The sequence below is a fragment of the Mustela putorius genome, unplaced genomic scaffold, assembly GCF_011764305.1.
Source record: "Mustela putorius furo isolate JIRA1106 unplaced genomic scaffold, ASM1176430v1.1 tig00003850_pilon_pilon_pilon, whole genome shotgun sequence".
NCBI lineage: Eukaryota > Metazoa > Chordata > Mammalia > Carnivora > Mustelidae > Mustela > Mustela putorius.
The window spans coordinates 13,386,353-13,404,569 of NW_025422002.1; the positions used below are offsets into that span (position 1 = coordinate 13,386,353).

The 18,217-nt window shown below is 39.5% G+C and overlaps 1 protein-coding gene across 3 annotated transcripts in view; it reads right to left on the reverse strand.

Annotated features, from left to right (window-relative positions):
• The window catches only part of TMCC1 (transmembrane and coiled-coil domain family 1), a 253,470-nt gene extending 235,574 nt beyond the window's left edge, over window positions 1–17,896 (reverse strand). Inside the window, exons 1-2 of one of the 3 annotated variants that reach the window (XM_045063343.1) lie at window positions 17,768–17,896; window positions 5,972–6,221 (exon numbers count right to left, since the gene is read on the reverse strand). The gene's annotated coding sequence lies outside the window, so the exon portion shown is untranslated. Of the gene's footprint in view, window positions 1–5,971; window positions 6,225–17,767 lie in introns of all 3 variants that reach the window. The other 2 variants (XM_045063344.1, XM_045063342.1) reach the window with 2 other exon arrangements.
• Between the last annotated feature and the right edge of the window lie 321 nt (window positions 17,897–18,217).

Consider the following 18,217-nt stretch of genomic DNA (forward strand, 5'->3'; position numbering starts at 1 on the left):
TTTTTAATTTTAATTTCATTTTAATTTTAGTATAGTTAACATACAATGTTGTATTAGTTTCAGGTGCACAATACAGCAAATCAACAATTCCATTTATCACCCACTGCTCATCACCAGTGCCCTCCTTAATCCCCATCAGCTACTTCACTCATCTCCCCCACCCACCTCCCCTCTGGTAACCACCAGTTTGTTCTTGTTGGTTAAGAGTCTATTACTTGGCTTGTCTCTTTTTTTTTTCTTTGCTCATTTGTTTTATTTCTTAAATTTCACATGAGTGAAGTCATATGGTATTTGTCTTTCTCTGACTTATTTCACTTAGTGTTATACCCTCTTATCCATCAGGCTGATGCAAATGGCAAGATTTCATTTTTTATAGGTGAATAATATTCTATTGTATGTATATTTGTATATATACAATATACATAATCACATCTTCTTTATCCACTCATTTATTGATGGACACTTGGGCTGCTTCCATAATTTATCTATTATAAATAATCCTGCTATACACATAGAGAAGCATGTATACCTTTTAATTAAGTGTTTTTGTATTTTTTAGGTAAATACTTAGAGTAGCATAATTACTGGATCATATATGTTTAACTATTTTTCTTTTTTAAATAATCTCTACACCCAACGTGAGGCTCAAACTCATGACCCAGAGATCAAGAGTTGCATGCTCTACCAACTAAGCCAGCCAGGTGCCCCTCTATTTTTAATTTTTTGAGGAACCACCATACTGTTTTCCACAGTGGCTGCACCAGTTTGCATTTTCAATGACAGCGCATTAGGGTTCCTTTTTCTCCACAACCTCACCAACACCACTGTTTCTTATGTTTTTTATTTTAACCACTCTGACGGATGTGAGATGAAAAGCAAATTAAATTAAATCTATAATGTGGGACGCCTGGGTAGCTCAGTAATTTAAGCATCTGACTTGGTATCAGCTCAGGTCTTGATCTCAGGATCATGAGTTCAAACCCTGCATTGGGGGCTCCATGCTGGGCATGGAGCTATCTTTAAAAATAATAAACAAATCTATAATGTGATAACATTTTTTACCTATCCAAGTAGGTAACATATCTAATAAGGAGTGGAAAGAAGTACTACATAGATTGCTACAGGAATATAAATTGATTCCAATTCTTTAGAGAGTAATTTAGAAGTATCTATAAAATTTTTAACTATACCTACCTTTTCTTTGAAGCATGGATATTCACTGAAACTTTTATAATAGCAAAAGTGCTAGATGCTTAGTTGTCCATCCCATAGCCATTTCTCCCTTCTTCCTCATTTTTTTTATTTATTTATTTGACACAGAAAGAGATCATAAATAGGCAGAGAGGATAGAGAGGGGGAAGCAGGCTCCGCACTGAGCAGAGAGCCTGATGCGGGGCTGGATCCCAGGACTCTGGGATCATGACCCGAGCCAAGGCAGAGGCTTTAACCCACTGAGCCACCCAGGCGCTCCCCCTTCTTCCTCATTAATCAGAATTCACATTTGCTCAGGATGGTAATGTGCCCAATCCCAAGAGATGACTCATGACCAGCTGAAGCCAACTATGGCTATCATATTCTCTTTGCCAGGTAATCACGTTCCCAGACATGCATGGGGTGAGGGGCAGCAAGCAATATGACCCTCTCTGCAATGAGGCAGTGCTACTTAAATTCACAGCATTAGCGTCAAACGCAAATGCATTAGTGATACAAATTCACAGACCCCACTAAAAACCTACAGATTTCAGAATCTCCGTCAGTGGAATCTACATTTTAACAAGTTCCCTAGGTCAGTCTTACAATTACTCCTAAAGTTCATGAAGCATTATTTAGGAGACTTTTCTGGGAATTATTTCCCTCCCCCCTTTTAAAACAACTGAGCCTTCCCATTAGAAAAATATTTCGTCCTCCATTTCCTGTTTCTGAATGCAGTTAGTTGTGCTGCTTAGAATTAAGGCAGTCATCCTACAACCATGAGGCTACACAGAGAAACTGAAAAAACAATACTGAGGATAACAGAGTTAAAGTGGGGGAAAACCTGGGTCTAATAAATATTACCAAGCTACCAAACTAGCTCTGAACCACCTATTTCCTTGTTTCTATTTACATGAAACAATTTAGAGTCTTTACTGTTTAGGCAGCTGTTAGATATTGCTACTGTTATTTACAGTATAATATATCTTAAGTGATAAACTTTGTATCTATCCATGGAAACTAATGTAGCTTAAATTCTAATGGAAATAAAGTAATTTGTGTCAATGTTTAACAAAGGCATAGTGTTCTATATTAATCTATTTGCTACAATTTTATTTCTTTGTGATTCCCATATGACCACACAATGTTAAGACAACCGGTACTAGTCTCAGACCACCAACAAGTTTTGGTCTCAATCTGCTACTTCATTCATTCCAACTAGAACATAAGCTCCAGTCAGGCAGAAACTTTAATTTACTGCATCTCCAGTAGCTAAAACAGAACCAAACATCTATGCAAGTATTTGATAGATATTTTTTAAATAAACAAATGAAGAAAAAGAGGTGTTCCATAAAGCCCGATTAAGTTGTATCTAAGCATAACTTACCTATTTTGGTTGTTTGCACAAGATCGTCAGGTTAAGTATGCTACAAAGATGGAAAACTTCTGCTAAGGAATAGGTAAGTATGAGGAGTTTCTCACAGTCCCCTTTGACTACCAATTAGTATTTAAAGTGTCTTTAAATACCTGTAACCTAGGAAAGAAGAGTAACTGAGAGCCTGATGGTTCCTAACCAACCCTTACATTTCTTCTTTTTTATCATAACTGCTAAGGATGATTTAAAAACCCTAAAGGCATGAAATAAAAATTCAGGAACTAAGAATCAGTGGTTTAGGATACCTTAAAGATTTCAAAGCACACTTTTGAATATTACTCTAAATGAGCAATTAATCAAACCAGTTGCTATAATAGTACTTAAACATCTTAAATCTTCTCCTATCCCAGACATTTATCTAGAGTTACATATTTTTACCTAAATACCACCTCATCAGGACTTAGGACTGTTTTACTGTTGGAAAAGCAACCTCTCCAAACAGATTTTTACTCCCATTGCCTCTGGAAACCATTCTTACCAAGATTACCAATAACTTCCACATTGCTAAATAAATGGTTATTTCTCAGCCCTCCTCTTAATTGTTTAGTATTTAACACAGTTGATAACAACACCTTCCTCATTTGGCTTCAGGATAACCTCACACCTGTCTTTCTTCCTACTTCCCAGGCTGATGCTGTCTCTTTGACTATTCCTCATCTTCCTCACTTCTAGACTCTAACCTCTGGTCCACTCCAGAGTTAAGTTCTTCAACTTCTTACTTCTATCTCTATTCATTTCCTTGGTGACCTCACCCAGCCTCCTGACTTAAATATAATACTTTTGTCAGTAACACCCAGTGGCACACCTCCAGCAGATCCTCTCTCTTAAATACCAGATTCATAAACCAACTACCTACTTAACATCTCTAATAAGGCATCCATAAAACCTGAGCTCCTGTTTTTCCTTTCCAAACTTGTTACTCTTTTAGTCTTTCTCATATCAATAGTGTCCTTGCAAGAACTTGGAGCAAAAATCTTCAAATTTTCCTTAATTCCTTCCTTTCTTTAAGAGCACACAACCAACTATCAGCAAAATCAGTTGATAATACTTGAAAATTATATCCAGAACCAGACCATGTGTCACCACATTCACTGCCACCCCACAGTGCAAACTGTCTTCTTCTCTCACTTGGATTACAGCAATAGCCTCCTAACTGGTATTCCTGCCTTTGCCCTTGCCAAACCCACCACCAGTGTATTACCAGCACAGCAGCCAGAGGCATGATGTCAAAATGGAAAGCAGATTATGGCATGCCACCACCCAAAAATTCTCTGAAGATTTCCCATATCACTCAGCCTAACATCTAAAGCCCTACAAAGGACCAACAGTACTAGCAGCAACTGGGAGCTTGTTAGAAATGAACCATACCTCAAACCTACAAAATTAGAATCTGAGTTTTAACAACCACCACCTACATAAACCATATGCACATTAAAGTTTGGAAAGTACTTCCCTGAGGCTCCACAAGATAAGCACCTACCCTTCCAATTCTTGCCATTTCCCAAGCAAGTTTCTGTCTCAGGACCTTTGCACTTGCCTTCATTCATTTATCTGCATGGCTTACTCTCTAACACCTTTCAAGCTTTCACTCAAATGTCACCTTTTCTGTGAGCCATCTATGACCACTCAATCCCTCCCTTCAATATGCCCTATTCTTCTTTCCTGCTTTTACTTTTCTCATTAGAACTTGTCATTATGGGGCGCCTCGGTGGCTCAGTGGGTTAAGCCTCTGCCTTCAGCTCAGGTCATGATCCCAGGGTCCTGGGATCCAACCCTGCATCAGGCTCTCTGCTCGGCGGGGAGCCTGCTTCTTCCTCTCTCTCTGCCTGCCTCTCTGCCTGCTTGTGATCTCTGTTAAATAAATTAATTAATTAATTAAAAAAAAGAAAAACTTGTCATTATAAAATAATGGTTTCTACTTTTTTACCTTGTTTATTTTATCTCCCCACATAAAACATTAAATAACTGGGGTGCCTGGGTGGCTCAGTGGGTTGAGGCCTCTGCCTTCGGCTTAGGTCATGATCCCAGGGTCTGGAATCGAGCCCCGCATCGGGCTCTGTGCTCGGCAGGGAGCCTGCTTCCCTTCCTCTCTCTCTGCCTGCCTCTCTGCCTACTTGTGATCTCTGTCTGTCAAATAAATAAATAAAATCTTTAAAAAAAAAAATTAAATAACTTCCATGAAAGTAGAAATTTTTCTTTTTTTCCCCAAAGCCCAGAACCTAGTTAGTCCTCAATAAATATTTTTAAATGCATAAAATAAACAAATGATATTTCTCTTCAAAACACTACACAGTAAATTTTGTAAAATAGTCCCTTACCATACAAACCGACATTTTCTTAGCATCATATTCAACAAATCCACTTTTTAAAATATACAGAGCACCTACATGTAATTAGGCACTAGAAGCACTACTGCTCATCCATGATTAAGTATGGAAATGTAAAAATCTGATTCTTAACAGGGCTGTACCATCAAAAAGTCTACAGAAATAAAAAGTGAGTCTTTGAGTAAAAAGATGCCTACAGCTCTTTGCAATGCAGTAACAAGCCTTTATAGTGATAAAATAGTCTTCCACACAAAATTTCTCACCTGACCCTCAACAACCCCATGAGGTTTGTGTAAAGCAAGTAATGATAAGCTGAATTTTGGAGATGCGAAAACAAACATACTCTATAACCCAAAGCATGGCAGTGACAATGTCAAAACTGGGATTGAAGTCTGTCAAATTTTAATCCACAACTCTCCAATGTCAGGGGTACCTGAGTGGCTCAGTCAGCTAAGCATCCACCTTCGGCTCAGGTCATGATCTCAGGGTCCTAAGATCAAGTCCCACATATCTATCTCTATCTCTAGCTCTCTCTCTCTCTTTCTTAAATAATTAAGTAAAATCTTAAAAAAAAAAAAAATCTCCAATACCCTATCTCCTCTTACAAATGATACTGAACCAGCCTACAATATCATATAGCTACATATTACCCTAAAGATACTAAGCTTTCCCAGTGTCTATCCAGAATGAGAACAAACTCTGTTCATCACAGTCACAATCCCAACTTGAGGCATAAGTATTCAAACAGCTTCCTGTCACTTTTAAGTCTAACCCAGAGTCCAAAGACATTCAGGAAGAATGTAAGAAATGAGCTGCTATATCCACACATCAAGAAAGTTCTTATTAAATCATGTCAATAGTTAGGGAAAAAAGCGAGAATGAGAGAAAGGGAAGATGGAACAAGTGAATGAATAAGAATGAAGTTCTAGTAAGGAAAGAGTCAATGTTAAGTCATTACTGTCTATTGCTCTGAGTGCCTAAGTGATGCAGTTTTGCAACAGAAGGAAAAACAACATACCTCCTCAAAAATCCCAGCACAACAGTTTTCCTTTCTTTGCATAGATGAGGATGAACAGTTGTAATCCAAAGTATTTCCCAGAAAGTTATTTTTTAAAAAGACATAGAAACAGAAGATCCATATCAAAAGAGATCCAGCCTGGGAGGATGGAGACTGTGTCTTCTAAATCTTGTGATCAAGAGCAGCTGTTCACCAAGCTCAGCATCTGAAGAAAGGGCTAACTGTGGGTGTGTCCTCGAGAAAGTAACACCTGCTGGGACAGGGAGCAAGAGGAGAAATACTACTAAATGCAAATGACTGGCTGGCAAACAATTACCAGTTGTCAGACTGCAGAATTTTTTTAAATTGATATTAGTAACATTAAAAGATCACATGGAAGAAATACAAGTGGCCAAGCCCAGGTGGCACAGAGGTTATCAATAACAGCTGCAATCAAAGGTACACTTCAGCAGGTAATCCAGCTCTCTGGTTATTAATAAAATAAGCAGTACAGTAAAACAAAGTATAAAAAATTATTTCATGTTTCTTATAGCAAGATGATGCTCATATCTTACATCCAAACAAATACAGACAAATAATACTAGTTTGGCAAACAGACGAAGCACTCTGGAGCCTTATAAAACAAGAATTATAGAACAGATGTCTATGTCAGCAGATATCCACGTCAAAAGGAAATATAAAATAACATGCAAAAAAATGTCTAGGTAGGTCTGGCAGAAAAACAAAATCAATGTGGAAACCGAGAGACAAGGTTAATTCAACACATACAGTAGTTTTATATACCCTTTAATAGCTTACAGAATTAGGAATCTTTTATTTTGACAGCAAATTAAGATAATATTTCCTGATACCTGCCATGTCACTGCATTTCTGTCAAACTACAAATTACAGAATATATAGAAGACTGAAATGAAATACATTGAATGGGATTAAGAGCAGATAAAACAATGCAGAAGAGAAGATTTGTGAATGTAAAGACATAAAAGCAGAAATTGTCCAAAATGAAACCCAGAATACAAGAAAACTAGTAAAAAAAGGGCACAGCATCAGTGAGCTATGGGACAAACTTAAGGAGCCTAATAACTTATGTGTAATTGGAAACTTGGCAGAGGGAAGATTTGAAAAAACAATATCCAAAAATGTTCTGCTAAATTTGATGAAAATGACAAACCTACATATACAAGAAGCTCAACAAACACCATGTTCAAGAAACAAAGAAAGAAATATTTCCACCAAGAAATAATTGAAATCAATTTCCTTAAATCCAGAGATAAGGGGAAAAAATCTTAAAAGCAGCCAGAGATAGAGCCCCATTTCAGGCTCCATGCTCAGAAAGGAGTCTGATTAAGGATTCTCTTTCTCCCTCTTCTTCTGCCCCTTCCCCTGCTTGCACACACATGTGCTTGCTCTCTCTCTCTCGAAAATAAATAAGTTTAAAAAAAAAAAAAGCATACAGAGGAATACAGAGTGGATAAAATATATCTGGAAATCATATATTTCATAAGTAATTAATATCCAGAATATAGAAAGAATGCTTGTAACTCAACAACCATAAAAAATGAACAACTCAATAGAAAAATAGACAAAGGACATGAACAGACATTTGTCCAAAGAAGATATATGAATGGCCAATTAATACATGAAGATGCTCAACATAACTAATTATTAAGAAAATGCAAATCAGGGGTGCTTGGGTGGCTCAGTCAGCTAAGCCTCTACCTTTGACTCAGGTCACAGTCTCAATCCAGGGATCAAGCCCTGCATTCCGATCCCTGCTCAGCAGGGAGTCTACCCCTCTCCCCACCACTCATGCTTGTGCTTATGCACTCTCTCTCTCTCTCTCAAATAAATAAATAAAATCTTTTTTAAAAAAATGCAAATCAAAACCACAACGAAATATCAGCTCATACTCATTAGGATGGCTACTATTAAAAAAAAGAAGAAAATAACAATGTTAGCAAGAATGTGGAGAAACTTAATACCTGATGCACTGTTAGTGGAAATGTAAAACAACAGAGCCACTGTGAAAAACAGCATGGCAATTCCTCAAAATCTAAACATACAATTACCATATGATCCAGCAGTTCCACTTCTGGGTACAGACCCAAAAGAACTAAAAGCAGGACGTCAAAGAGGTATTTGTACACTCATGTTCACAGCAGATCTATTCACAATAGCTAAAACACAGAAACAACACAAATGTCCACTGACAGAAAAACGAAGAACAAAATATGGTCTAAACATACAATGGAACAGTATTCAGCCTCAAACGGAAGTAATTCTGACACATATTACAACGTGGATGAACCCTTGTGACATTATGCTAAGGGAAGTAACCCTGTCACAATAAGACAAATAGTATATGATTCCACTTATATGAAGTACCTAAAGTAGTCGAAATCACAGAAAGCAAAATGGTAGGTACCAGAGGCTTCGGGAATGGGGAGTTGCTTTTTTTTTTTTTTTTAAGATTTTATTTATTTATTGGACAGACAGTGATCACAAGTAGGCAGAGAGGTAGGCAGAGAGGCAGGCAGAGAGGCAGGAGAAAGCAGGCTCCCTGCCAAGCAGAGAGCCCGATGCGGGGCTCGATCCCAGGACCCTGGGATCATGACCTGAGCTGAAGGCAGAGGCTTTAACCCACTGAGCCACCCAGATGCCCCAAATGTTTCTTTTTTTAAATTTTTATTTATTCTTTTGAGATAGAATGAGAGAGAGAGAGAGAGAGCACAAACACCGGGAGCAGCAGGCAGAAGGAGAAGCAGGGTCCCTCCCAAGCAGGGAGCCCAGTGCAGGGCTCGATCCCAGGACTCGATGATCATGACCTGAGCTGAAGGCAGTTTAACCAACTGAGCCACTCAGGTGCCCCCTTGGAGTTGCTTTTTTTAATAGGTACCCTTCACTTCTGCAAGATGAAGAGTTTGGGAAAAAGATGGTTGTGATGGTTGCACAATGATATGAATGTACTAAATACCACTGAACAGTAGAGTTAAAATAGTTAAGATGGTAAATTTTATGTTCTGTGTATTATACCAGAATTTTTAAAAACTGAAAGAAAAATAAAAGGCAGCTGAAAGAAAACAACCACATATTATATACAGAGGCATAAAGAATGATAGCTGACTTCTCACTGGAAACAATGCGGACCAAAGACAGTGAGGAAACATCTTTAAAATACTTAAAGAAAAATACTGTCAACCTAAAATTCTATATCTAGTGAAAACAACTTCTATAAATCAAGGCAAGAAATTCATCAGCAGCAAAGTTGCACTACAAGAAATGTTGAAGAAGTCCTTCATTCAGAAGGAAAGGTGCCAGGAGAAATCTGGAACTATGCAGAAAAATGAAGAGCACTAGAAATAGTAAACAGAATACAGATACAGTATTTGACAAAGGCTTTTATTATAATGAGATAACAGATTCATCTACATTGTTAAAATATTGGGAGGGGAAGCACTAACAAAAACTTTCATAACACTTATCTTTCAAAATGCTTGCCTTCAAAAAATAAAGTACCCTGATTAATAGAACTAATTTCCTATCACAACATCCCTGTAGATAAAGTCAATATTACTTTTCAACAAAAAATTGTCCCAAGGTATAAGTTACTGGTCCAGTAATAGAGAGTGAGTTTTTAGACAAGTAAAATTAAAATACTCTTGGTTCCAGCCCAGTGTTCTACTACACAAAAGGTCTTGCCTACAGAGACATTCTTGGGATAAAGTATGTTGGTGGTTAATATATAATTTATCTATATTTTATTATCTCCAGGGAACCTCAAAGTCATTTAGAAGAAAGCTTATAAAGCCAGCAAAGAATGTTCCTTCAAGAAGTATGAAAAACAACATTAGATTTCAATGAATTGATCAAGCTACCCCAAACTGGCAAAAGAACACTTTTGCCAAGTCTTGCTGAGGAAAATGAATTTATCAAAGCAAAGGTGTGGAAGCAATAACTCCAAAACAAAGCTTCAGGGCTGAGTGCTAAAATAGGAAAAAGAAAACACTAATATTTAATGCCACTTTACTATAGTCCAAACCTCAGAGGGAATGTGGTTAATAAGAATAAAACCTTTATAATATCACTGATGCCAAACAGATTACAGAATGGGAATCCTGCCTACTATCCCTCTGAATATATAATGTTAAAAATAATTCATACACTCAGATTCCTTTAGACCACAAGCAGATCTTCTGATCCAACTTCACAATGAGTGACTACTTGCTACTAGGAAAGACAACTAAATGGTACAAAACATAAATCAGGATGTTCCCCTTACAGAATTCTAGGGAAGGCTACCTACTGTTGCCCCATCTGGACAAAAATTCTTTACAAAGACAACAGGAAAATTATGTGATTTCATTATTCACTGATAAATATCATGCCAAGAGAAAGTAGCATTCTTTCCTCACTTTACACCAAATAAGCCACTGGGTAATATAACTTCCCTTTCAATATGAAAATAAAATTTATCAAAAGCAGTATGTTATCCATCCAAAAGAACCTAAAACTTGTTCAAACAAAAAAACTTTCCATGGATGTTCACAGCAGCATTATTCATAATAGCTAAAAAGTGAAAACAACTCAAATGGCCATCAACTGATAAATGAATAAAATGTGGTATGTCCAATCCATTATAATGGATTATTATTCATCCACAAAAAAGGAATTATGTTCTGAAATATGCTACATGGATAAACCTTTAAAATGTTGTTAAACAAAAGCCAGAAACAAAAGACCATATGCTATATAATTCCACTTAAATGAGATGTACAAAATCAGCAAACCGGTAGAGACAAAAATCAGTCTAGTGATTGCCAGAGGGTGGGAAGAACTGTTTAATATGAAGTTTCTTTTTAGGTTGATGAAACTGTTCTGGAATTAGTTAGTGGTGGTTGCACAACATTCTGAATGTTCTAAAAGCCTCTGAACTGTACATTTTAAATGGTTAAAATGATGAACTGTGTTAAATGAATTTTATCTCAATAGAAAAAATGTTTCCAGAGTGTTGGCGGTCTAGTACTTGCATCTCCCACTACTTAACAAAATGATGTGTTCATTTAAAAAATCATTCAAAAATACTTTTTAAAATTTAAAATATTGACATTCTGGAAAAGGCAAGGGACAGTAAGCAGATCAATCATTGCCAGGGGCTGGTATCAGTCAAGTTAAATAGGTGAGGGACAAATTTTTTAGAGGAGTGAAACTAGAGGACACCATAATGGTGAATATAAGAACACACTCTGTGTTAAAGCACAGAGAATAAGCCTTAATGCATGCAAAATTTTAAATAATCCTTTAAGACACAAAAGGGTCTCGACACAGAATGCAGAATATGACAAAACAACCTAAATCTATCACAAATATGAAACAACCTCACAAACCAGGTAGAGAAATAAAGTGCTGACCAGGTAATGTAGAAATAAGTGGAGTCTATAAGACTAAAGACAAAAGAAACCATCAATAAGCACAGTGTTCTACTTGATAAAATCGCTTCCCACAAGTATCCAGATTAACAATTCTGAACCCACTTCAAATGTATACTGGAATTGAAGAACTAAGAAAATGTATAGTGGAGCATGGGCTGAAGTGGAGGAGGTTAGAATGATCCATGTGGTAACTAAGGAATCAGAGTTGGAAACTGCAGTAGGAACTCATGTTTGGCTTAATATAGAGACAAACGGTTACATACAGAAAGATTTACAGATGTGTATATGCACAGACACACGTATCTCCTTGTTCTATCACTCAGAAGGCCTAGAAGTAACAATACTCAAGTCACAACTAGCACATCTAGCACCCAAAATCTTAGTTTCTAATACCACTTCCCAATAAAAGGAACTAGGACTCCTTAGAAAAATGGCTGACTATTGGAAGCGGAACATGATATATAAAAGATGAGCCTGGAGCATCTTATGTTGCCAGAAAGAAAGTACTCATTCACACATAACCGTGGGAGTATGTCAAAGGGAAGGGATACAGAAGCCAAGTGAAAGAGTTCCCAAAAGCCAAACCTCAAACAACTTGAGCAACAAAATTTATGTAGATACTCCACCCCTGAGGTGGAGCATAACTCATTAAGTGTAGGCTACACACAGTAATGTTCTTCCAGATCATGGCACAGAAAGGGAGGAACAAAAGGGTAACTTACAGTCAAGAAAACAAAGACTACCACAAACTGGATGATGAAGGTTAACATCAACATCAGCAAGTGATATCACTAGCATGTACTCTTGATTTGTGATGAGAATGACACCTTACCTCTGTGGTCTTTCCAAAATCACATTACATCAGTCTAAACGATTAGAAAACCATCACACAAGAACCAACTGAAGGACATTCTACAAAAATACCTAACTGATTACCTCTGAAACTGCCAAGGTCATTAAAAACAAGGAAAGCCTTGAACTTTCAGAACCAAGAGGAGCTGGGAAGACAAAATTATGAAATATAATGTGGCATCCTGAATGGGATCCTGAAACACAAGAAGGGACATTAAGGGGAGGCACTTGGGTAGCTCAGTCAGTTAAGTATCCAAGTCTTGATTTCATCTCACTCATGTTCCAGGGTTGTGAGATCGAGCTCCACATCAGGCTTCACACTGAGCATACAGCCTGCTTAAGATTCTCTGTCTCGGGGCGCCTGGGTGGCTCAGTGGGTTTAAGCCTCTGCCTTCGGCTCAGGTCACGATCCCAGGGTCCTAGGATCAAGCCCCGCATCAGGCTCTCTGCTAAGCAGGGAGCCTGCTTCCCCCACCCCCTCTCTTTCTGCCTGTCTCTCTGCCTATTTGTGATCTCTGTCTGTAGAATAAATAAATAAAATCTTAAAAAAAAAAAATTCTCTCTTTCTCTCTCCATCTCCCCCCACCCCTTGCTTGCTTGTTCTCTCTCTCAAAAAAAAAAAAAAAAAAAAAAAGTGGGGGTGGGAGTAGCCATTAAGGTAAAGACTGTGGAACTCTGAGTATAGACTTAGTAATAATGTATCAATATTAGTTCATTACTTATGACAAATGTGCCACACTAATATGTTAATAAGGGAAAATGAGTGTGGGATAGACAGGAACTCTGTACTATCTTCACAATAATGCAATAAATATAACACTGTTCTTTAAAAAAAGAAAGTTTATTTTCAAAATTATTTTTTTTGTGTGTTTTTTTTTTAGTTGTAAATACTGCATGCCTGAAATTTTACTCAGTGCATCAGGCACGAAAGATACCTGAAACATGGTTTTGGCCCTTAAGGAGTGTACTGTCTCGGGATGCCTGGGTGGCTCAGTCAGTTAAGTGGCTGCCTTTGGCTCAGGTCATGATCCCAGAGTCCTGGGATCGAGTCCCACATTGGATTCCCTGCTCAGTGGGGAATCTGCTTCTCCCTCTGCCTGTCTCTCCCCGTGCTTGTGCTTGCTCCATCTCTCTTTCTCTGACAAATAAATAAAATCTTAAAGAAAAAAAAAAAAGAAGCTTACTGTCTGTGAGGTAAGAAAAATGCTCATGAAACAAATAAAAAAAATTAAATTGAGAAATGTAGATAAAAGTATATTAGGAATATAGAAAAGGTCTAGAATTATGTACTTATTATGAGGGTAGACTTCATCAAGGAGATATAAGCTGAGTTTGTACCTTAAAATGTACTTAGGGTACCAAAGTGAAAAAGAATAAATTGGTACGCTCATAAAAGTGCTCGCTTCGGCAGCACATATACTAAAATTGGTATACTCAAAAGAACAACCAGAGGATGAAGAAACAAGACTAAAAGAAATGAAAGAAATGAAATTAAGCCCTGAAAAGTGAAGACTTAACTGGGAGACAGCAGTGTTCAAATACTTTTTAAGAGTCATGTGACAGAACAGAGTTACATTATACAGCCATTTAACTTACTAGCTGACCTCCCAGTAAAATGTGACCAACACTCAAGGACATAGAGAGTGACAGCTGTTTGGTAAAGCCACAACAGGAAATGCCAATTTGGAAAGACAGGAAGCAGGTGGCCAAGTTCTTCTCTGCAACTTCTCAAAGGACAGTGTGCATATGAGCCCACTAAAGCAAAAATTTAAATCTAAATCTTGCAAACATTTATTGACCACTTACCATGTGCTTCCATATATATATTATCTCATTTAATATCACAACACATTTATAAACATTTATCAGTGTAATAAAGGCTTAAAGTAAAAATACAATAAAATTAGCCCTGCAAGGAGCAGGAACACATTAAAATTTTCCACTATCCACTACTCTCTGATAGGGATTTGACAGCTGTTTTTAAAAAGCAAAGTTGTTTAAGGTCTACATATCTACATAATAATTTATTTCTTTCAGCTTCTTCCTTCAGTAATGCTCAGTGGCTCTCAGTTTGCAAAGCACATAAGAATAATATATCACTATACATACAAAAACATGCACACAATGCTTTTTAAGCATTTTAAGGGATTTTTTTAAGTATTTTATTTATTTATTTGACAGAGAGAGAGATCACAAGTAGGCAGAGAGGCAGGCAGAGAGAGAGGGGGAAGCAGGCTGAGCAGAGAGCCCGATGTGGGGCTCGATCCCAGGACCCTGAGACCATGACCTGAGCTGAAGGCAGAGGCTTAACCCACTGAGCCACCCAGGCGCCCCGATTTTTTTTTTTTAAGTAGGTTCCACGACCAGCATGGAGCCCAACACAAGCAAGGCTTAAACTCAAAACCCTGAGATCAAGATCTGAGCTCAGACACTTAACCAACCAAGCCACCCAGGTGCCCCACAATTTAAAAGATTTTCAAGTGTAGTTTTCATTTTATATGATTTTTATTTCAAGTGCTGACTTCAGTTAGAACTGAATCCTGTGAATGAGGTGCAACCCCACTGCAGGTTCCTCCATGGTCAGTGTTAAGGCAGCATCAGGGAAAAAAGGTAGAAAGGGTGAATCCTATTACAACATGAAGAACATTCTAACAATTAAAGCTAGGCTACCTCAAAGTAATGAATTTATGTCATCAAAGGTTTCAAACAGAAGCTGAAAAATCGTTGAGCACATTTTAGAAGAAAGCAATTGGATAGGAAGTTAAGATACCTTACGAGTCTTAGATTCTATTACGGGTAGACTTTTAAAACCTGACAGGAAGAGGGCAACCTAGTTAAGAACAAAATGAAAAAAAAAAAGACAAAGCCAAGAATGACATGGTATGTAAAGCTCCAATGCTGGGGAACATGGGAGCAGTTCATTTCTACCTGCAGATCTTTGTACTTATTTCATTGGCCAGCAAAGTTCTTCCATCTTTTAAATCACAACTCAGATATCTTCTCTTTAGTGAGGCCTCTCCACGTCCCCCACCAGTCGCTCACTGGTCAAATCACCTGGTCTTATTTTCCTCATAGATGGTATCAGGAATCAGCAAACTTTCTCTATAAAGGGTCAGATTACAACCTACAGGCCAAATCCAGCTTGCCCCATGTTTTAGTATAGCCCCCCCCCAAAAAAAGATTATTCTGTGACATGGGAAAACGATATGAAATTCAAAAGCCTAATTAGAACACAGAAGTGCTTGTTTATGTACTGCCCATGGCTACTTTACACTAAACAACACAGTAGTTGCAACAGAAACTATATGGCCCATAAAGCCTAAAATATTTACTTTATGGTCTTTTACGGAAAAGGTTTGCTAATTGCTGATTTATAGCATTACCTGGAATTACATTTGTTTGCTATCCTCATTCTCATACACACAGAAAAAAGCTCAATAAAAAGGACCTTGTCTATTTTGTTCCCCACCATAGCCCAGTACTTAGAAAACCTCTTGCAACAAAATAAGGACTCAATAAATATTTGATGAATAAATAAATGAGTGATCCATAAATGTCATTCTGAGGAACTTAAACTTAAGCCCTCAGCCATTATAGGTTTTGTACATATATGACAGGCATAAAAACTGTTGCAGAAAAGGGGAACTATTCTAATTAAGAGAAGTTGTCTTCTAATTAATTCTAATTAAGACTAGTTGTCACCAACTAGTCCAGGTTACTGAGTTTCTTCATCAAATTGTACAGGGAATTTTTTTGCTCATAAAAGATTCTCTCAACCACTGGAAGGTATAACAACATTCTGTCAGCTGCCTGTGCTGCTGTTTATCTTAAGATGCAAATACTCTGAGAAATCTAATTTCCTATACATAGTACACAACACCCACACCATGCCAAATCTTATTGCTCATAATTATAACACACGTTGATCACGTGCTAATGAAATTTTATTATTTAAGTTTTTCCTATGCTGATCAGCAATCTATTCTGTAAGCAACCGAAAACTCTTTAGAAATTAAAAGGTTACCGCCCACAGACCAGAAGCAGCTTTTAATTCTTCTACACTAGCCAGAGAGTGGGTGTGTGATTTCAAAAAAAATACAAGCCAACTCTGTTGGGAGAGGACAAGATATAGTTAAAATCCCACCTATAAGCATGGTTTGTTACAGGACACTCATAAAACTACCACCTACTCACAATACCAGTCTCACTGTTCTAATCTACAAATTGGGGGGGGGGGGGTATCTAGCCCCTGATGGAATCTTGTCATTAACATTTTCATAAGGTTCTTTCCTCCAGGCTTTGCAACAATTTCTATACACAGGTATTTCAAAGACAGGGATTTGGTCTAGCCAATCACTCCCAAAATTTAAAATACTGGTCAGAAGACATAAATATATCAAAGTTTTATTCTAAAGCCGGTACCTGCTTTCCAAGCCCTGAATTTCTTTTTTTTTTTTTAACTAATTATTAGCCAATTTAGGAATGCAGATCTTTCCTAGAGATGCTTATAAGTATGTAAGACTTGTAACAACCATTTTGGATTAGAGTGTGTGTTTTCCTCTTCCTTTCCTCTGTGACAAGTCAGGATGAATAGGCAGCCCGCAAAAGCTTTGACTAGAATCTACCAACACTCATACGTATGGTGCCACCAAAGAAAAGGGGGAAAATTAGCCAACAGCTCCAAGTGGGCTGCTTCAAGAAACTCTGCTACAGATTCGCCTCACCATCAATGTTGTTAAGGAATGTGCCAAATCAACAACTGGACTAACACTACACACACCTTTCCTTAGAATGAAAAAAAAAAAAAAAAAAAAAAAAAAAAAAAGCAGGGGGTTGCAAGCTATAAACGGATCTGTGGCCCTTCAGGGAAGGGGCAACTCACTGAGCCCCCTTATCCCTTCCTCAAAGGATTAATAAAAGGCACTCTTGGACCAACCCCAGCCACCCTCCCCAACCCACCTTGCAGCACCTATTTTCCCCCGTTCCCAGGGCAGCGGGCTTCCCTTAAACGACAAGTTCAAAATCAAAACAAAAGGTGCAAAACTGGTTTCAGGTGGCAATGGCTGAGCCCTAGTGGCCAACTTCTGGGGACGCCAGGACGAGCGAAGGCTCGTAGGACCCCAGACCTCCCTCACAGTCTACTCCGAACAGTCCCTCAGGCCCCGGCCCAACTCCTCACACGCCCCTCCCTCCCCTCGGCCCCGGAGGGGGCGCGCTGGAAAGGGGGCGAAGAGTGGGGGTGGGGAGAGAAGCCCCAGGGTCGAAATGACAGCGGAACGAGCTGGGAAGGAAAAAGGCCTGGCGGGATGCTGGAGGACGAGTCCTAGGCCCGGAGCTCCAGCCCCGAACGGGGGCGACCGAGGGTCCGAACCGCGCCAGGCCGCGCGCCGGAGGCCCGGCCAGCGTCGGCGGTGCCGACTAGCCACGCTCCCCTCACGACTCTCCCTATCCGAGGCGGAAGGGCCGTGAGGGGCCGCGGCCGCCGCCAGCATCCGGGGCGGGGGCTCTCACTCACCGGCGGGGAGGGGAGGAGCAGCCGGCGTCTCCGCCAGTGCCGTGGCTCGAGCTCAAGCGCCGGCTCCTGCCGCTGCGGCCGCCGCGCCCGGTCCATCCCCCCCCAACCACCCCCCCTCCCGACCCTCCCCCCGCGCCGCCGCAGCCGCCGCTACCGCCGCTGCAGCCGCCACTGCCGCTTCAGCCCCGGCGCGGGAGCGCGAACCGGCGCGAGGGGGCGAGAGCGCGCGCGCCCGCCGCCACCGCCCACAACCTCCGCCCCCAGCCGGCGGCGCACGCAGGAGGCGACGACGGGCGCGCGCACGCTTCAGGGGGCGGGGACGGCCTCGGAAGGCGTAGCCCCGCCCACCCACGCGGTGGCTGGGCTGCTGAGAAGAATCGCCCGCTGCAGGTGATTCTATGCTGCTCCGGGTGGGCTCCTCCTGGCGCTAAGACCAGAAACCAAGGCCTC